We start from the raw sequence: 6,000 nt of genomic DNA, 5'->3' as shown, positions 1-6,000 counted from the left end.
CAGCCACAATTTGGTTTAACTCTATTGTATATAACAAAAAAGAGTACCTAAAGCTTTTCTGATTTTACATTTTTATCTTTCTTGCTAGTTTCAGGTTATTTGATTCCTTGTAGCTTGCTCTCCAAAGCCAGCAAGTAGGTAGGCAGCTTTGACTTACAAGAATACCAGTGCACAGGATAGGGCCTTATATGCACCCACTAGCATTTGAAAGTTTGCACACATTAAAATCAATCCCGACATGGAGAAGAGCTTTTGGGATCCTTTCCTAGCACTTTCCTTGAAACAGTAATGGCAATAAAATTTAGAAGACTCTCAGAGGGTATCACAGTATTCCAGTATCACAAGCAAATGCAAAGCACGTTAGCACTGCTGTTGCTCTAGCATGCCTCTACCATCCCCTTTTCTCTACCACCTTCCTGCAAGCAGGACTGTGCTTGGTTATTTTACACAGATCAGTTCACAGGTAGGACACTCTCTCCTCTTATTGTTTCTGCTTTTTCAGAGAATTGCACACTTGAAAAAAAGATCAAACCATCAGTAAACAGCTAATTGCCCAAAGGCACTGTTTTGCAATCTGCTGATGGCTCCTATTTCACGTGCAGGTGCGATATTGTCACACAAAGGCTTCCTTGGCTCTACAGAGAGCATCAGCACCTCCTGGGGGAACAGGGCCCCCGAAGCTACACCAACGTAGTGAGAAGAAAAATAAAGATGTCTTACCCACATGGGTGATAACCGTAGTCAGTCGCTGGGTGAGCTCCTGATGTGACATCTCTTCTTCTTTTAACCAAAAAAGCATTTCACAGAGGGAACTGCACAGCATCCAAAAAAAGATGCACTGAGTGGGAGGCTGCACACTCACTGCCTCGCTTGCACACAAAGCAAGGACCACTCCCACGGCACAGCCCTTTCAGCTCTCACATCTTCAGCCGGCTGCTCACCTCTTCTTATTTGCTGCCGTCCATGTGTGGACCTAGAAAAGCTCTTTCCGAAACGGGATTTTTTTCCCCCCTTGGCAACAGGAAGGGAGCAGGAAGGGGAAAAGAAAAAGGGAAAAAGAAGCAGGCAAATTGATTGCTTAGGGCTTTTTTTTCCCCTTCTCCCGCGGATGAGGCAAAGGATAAAGAGACAAACCAGCAGGCAGATACCTTCCTCCAGGGAGACTTTTGGATGGTGATGCTGTGAGTCAGGGAAAAATCCTGGAGGTAGGAATGGCATCGGGAGGAGTGGAGCTGGCAGGAGAGCTCTAGCAGCAGCAGCTGCTCTGTGATGCTCTACTCAGCAGCGTGCCTGGGAGTCAAGAGCAACTCACCCTTAGCCTACAGTGCTCCCCCTTGATTCCCGGGACCCAGATGCCTTGCAGGTTGCCCCCAAGTAGGACCCTTCAATGTCCCCAGAGATCCTCCTCCCGCCCCTTCTGAAATCCCTTGTTTGACATATGCAGCTGCTGCATGCATGGAGGGGGGTGGTGGGCTTTTTAGGGGTGTTAAGACCAGAGGCTTTGTTACCCTCTTGCATAGACAGACACCCTGGGATCCTGGTGTGATTGACCCCACAAGACCTGCTCCAGCTGCATGTGTACAAGAAGGATGAATTAATTGACTAATTAATATAATTAATTAGCCCTGAGTGCTGGGCGGGTCTCACCTGCAGCTATGGTAGAGCTCAGCTGTGTCCATGGGCAGGCAGGCACTGGTGGACATCAGTGGGCCAGAGAAGGTCTGTGGGGAGCAGCTGCCTCTGGGTTCCAGGGACAGAGCTGAGCCTCGCACAAATGTGTGGCTGCCATAGGGCAGCCAGCTGCTGAGCCAGAGAAAAGCTTCAACAACCCTCCCAGCTACAGAGCCCAGCTGGGATCTGAAAAGAGGAAAAGTGAGGCAGACAAGAAACTGAGAAAAAGCAGGGCATACCAGAGTCTTGTATGTCTCCCTTCCACCTTTGAATCTCCTCCTTGGAAGCTCCATGAAAAATAGTTCTAGAAACAGGGAAAATGTATTACACAATGAACAATGAAGAAATTAAATAGAGGAGTGCAGCTGCCTGCAGGATCTGCTCTGTTCCCATACCACATGGATTCAACTCTAATTTCAGATTTCCCTATTCATCCATAGGATTTTGCCTGGGTCCACATTTCCAGACATGCCAAAAATGTGACATCACGTGTACAAAAAGATAAAGCTGTAAAATGCGCCTGTGGGTTCATCAGTTCTTAAAACACAACTAGTGTGTCAGTCCTGGTGTTGCAAAAGGTTTTCTCTCCCTCTATAATAGGAAAATCCTATAATCAGCTGATGACCGACAAGCCAGTGTGAGTATCTGTGCTGTTGTCCTCATTTTTGGATGACTGACCAACTGTGCTGAGTGGTTTCTTGTGTACTTCTGTTTAGTCAGTTTAACAGCAAGTCTGCCTGAGAACAAGTGAGGAGGATGACTTGTGAGCCACCCGCCTACCAAAATTTTGGGACTAAAGCAAAAGCCATTTCTGAGATCTCCTTTTTGCTGCCCATCTGGCAATTAAATTTCAAACATATAGACCTTGATTAACCTTAAAAGGATACCCTCAACCAGGGAAGAGGTGACATCATAAAGAAAAGAAAAGGAAGAATATTGGAAGCAGACTGGTACGCAGACAATCTTCAGAGGGGTCTGAAAGATCTGGGATGTTTTAATTTGCTCTCAGAGGGTCACAGTTTGCAGGTAGAAACATGGGACTAGAAAAGTCGTTGAGTTTCCAGACACTTAACAGATTTTTTCTTTTCTTCTGCAGGAAGAGATACTTTATAATCCCATTCAGAAAATAAACTGAAAAGCAGTGTAGATGGTTTACTCCCACTACTTCTACAGCAAGGCTGTTCAAGAACATCAACGATAGCTAAAAGCCTTTGTCTTATTTCTAGCTAAATTTATTCTCAGTTATTTTAAGACCATCTGCTCCAATGGTTATTCAGCTGCAGTAACTGCAGACGCAGGTAAATTTGCAATTTTAAGATCCTTTTTCTCATATTATTTGTTCTTGCTATGTCTGTTTCCAGTTTTCCACTGTGTCTTCAATAACTTTGGAATATGTTGGTCAAGTGCAGTCCAATGCAGGAGACAAATTAGTTCTTTCAGGTTCACTAAGAATTAGCAAGGTATAAAAATCCCCCAAGAGGGGACAGGATGAAGTAAGGACTGAAAAATAATTTTGTTGCTGCATCATGGCCAGTTTATACTGTGGACTGGTTTACATATGATCCAGTTACAGTTGAGGCCACTGTCCTATGATGTGAATTATAATGAACAAAAGGGGAAAATTTGGGTTATTTTGACGTGAAAGTTTAGAGTGCAGGATGCAGACATGGGATAGCAAGCTCTGCTAGTTTCACCAGTCACAGGATGTTTTCTTTACACTGCCAAGATTCCGTGGTACTTGTGCTAAAAGGTGGCTGTTGTGCATGGTGTGTATTCCTACTACAAGTTCACAAATGGAAGAGCTGCGGGGACTCAAGCAAGTCACAAATAACACAAACCCACTGGTGATAGTGTGAAACACAAGCTGGGAGGAGGAAAAGCAGGAGCCTGGACTATAGGGGACTCTTAGAGACAGAAATGAAAGCCCTGCGCCTATCACCTGGGGAGTGGCTCAAAGTTGCTGAAGCAACTTAGTCCATCACTGTGATGGTAACAATTTCCAGTGTTCTGAATATTTGTGATATTGAGCCAGCACCTTTACTACAAATACAGATTCTCTAATGGACAAAAGTCCTTGCTGATACATGTGTTGGAGGTACAGAGGATGATGATTTATATTTCGTGCATGAGCCAGGGTCTCACCAGAAAGTAGGGACAGAGGCTGTATGAATAGCACAATTCCACTATTAAAATGATGGCCAGCAGGCAAAATAATTTGATTTCTCCATAGAGTGACAGGCTGATAAATCACCAGCCTTTTATTAGGGCCTGAATCAAACCACTGAGGCCAAAGCATTGTAAGCAATATTCGTTAGCAATAAATTGCACAGTGAAAACCAAAAATGTTACAAGATTCTGTAGCTTGGTCAGATGGAAGGGGAAATTCTCACAGGAAAAAAAAAAAAGAAATTATATATTTATCTAATCACTCCTTCCTTTCAAACTTATGTAGCTATATACCTCTTTTGTGTCACTGAAAACAGTCATTTGATTGAAGAGATTGAAGGCCTATTAAAGATCAAAATTAAATCAATCCATGACAGTAGCCTGTCTTCACTATATTGATTATCTCCAATTTCCCAGCCTACATAACCTGTACAGGCCTAGCCCCTCTCTCAGGGGTCACAAGCTTTTAGTGTACAGAATGCATCTGAAGACACTTTAAAAAAAAAAAAAAAAAAAAAAAGAAAAAGGCAGTCTGATGGAATGCAAGTTTAGAATCCCTTTTTTCACAGTTTTGTTCTTTTCCAAACAAGCTACATTGATATGACACTGCTACTTCCCTTAACTTTTGCCAGTAGACTGTCTGATCCCCATATCAAAGGCTGGGGCTCTGCTACTGGTTGGGAAGAACTCTAACACTCTTGGCACTATCAGGAAAGGTAATTACACTGTCACCACTTCTGACTGGCTATGGCAGTACTTCAGATCTGCAGTACATTTCCACTGGTAGAAGAAACTGTTAAATGAGTCAGATACTGCTTTGATGCATGCCTACAAAGGCGGCACACAGAGTGCCATTTCCTCCCTGTAACATCAGCCATGGAGCAAAGGAAAATACCACTCCATCTTTCAAGTTTTCTTACTTCTGTTCTTTTTGCAACACTTCAGTCAACAGCATTGTTGCTTAGCTTTTAAGAGGGTCACAGTGCTGTGACAGCTTCGGCTGCTGTTTTCCACTGAATTCTCAGCCAGCTCCTGTGACAAACCTGAGCTTCTCTGCTGAAACTTGCACACACACTTTTCCTCCTGCACAGAGCTCCCCTGGCAATGCCTCGGTCTCGGCCTTCACACTTGGTCTCTTTGCTAAGCTTTGCAAAGCCCTGACCCGCTTTGCATCAGATGCTATTTCAGCTACTTTTCTTGAATAGGAGCACAGCTGCTTCTAGCATCCATTGTGAAGGAAAAGAGACTGCTGAAGACACTAATTTTAGCAAAGCTTTCTGCTCTTCTCCCTTTCTTCCTTCCCCATCATAAACCTTTTTGTCACCATCATTTACATCAGTCCTTCATTGCCCGTGCTCCAGAACAGCTGTTCAGACACAGACTGGGGTAGTAGCCCATCTGTGAGTAGGACCATGAATATACCCATAGGAAAAAGTGTATGAAACAGGGCACTTACAGAGAGGGTCTCTCCCCAGTATTGCCCTCTCACGTTGCAGCTGTCTATAGCTCATGGACTTTTGAAGCCTCAGTTTATATTACCCTGATCTTATTTAACACTCTTTCTTCACAAATCTAACTAGTTGTTTGTTTCTTTGAAATCAATTTATAATTTTGACAGCCACAAAGGTTTGCAATTTAAATATCAGTTTTCTAAAAAAAAACCAAACCACAACAAAACAAATAAAGAACCAAACAAAAACCCCACAACCAACCACTCACAACTTAATTTCTTTTAAATCTGAAGCCTGGTAGTTCAATTTCAGACCTCTGGTTCCTGCATCTTGAGAAGTCATTTTAGCCATGACTTCACATACAATGATCAAATTCCACAGTCACACTTTCCTGAGCTGAGCTGAATGGCTGTCATAATTACTATCTCTTAATTTAGAAAAAAAGCCAATTCATATTTTTCAACATTCTTGCCATCGCGCTTTGAACCTTCTCTTGTTTATGCAGCTTGAACAGTGAAAGCCAGTTTCAGAAAGCCAGTTTCAGTCTCCTCTGTGTTTACATAATTTGAACAAATTCTTCCAATTCTGAAAGTTTTTATATAAACATTTTCTGTTAAATCTTTTAGGAAATACCTATATACCTATCTCTATTGCAATAAATTCTTTCAATACTTCCTAGCATCTTTTCTCTTCTAAAACTGAGCCTGAATTT

Source organism: Calypte anna, chromosome 9, assembly GCF_003957555.1.
Source record: "Calypte anna isolate BGI_N300 chromosome 9, bCalAnn1_v1.p, whole genome shotgun sequence".
Lineage (NCBI taxonomy): Eukaryota > Metazoa > Chordata > Aves > Apodiformes > Trochilidae > Calypte > Calypte anna.
The sequence above is the reverse complement of the archived record's forward strand: the minus strand, read 5'-3'. Positions refer to the sequence as shown.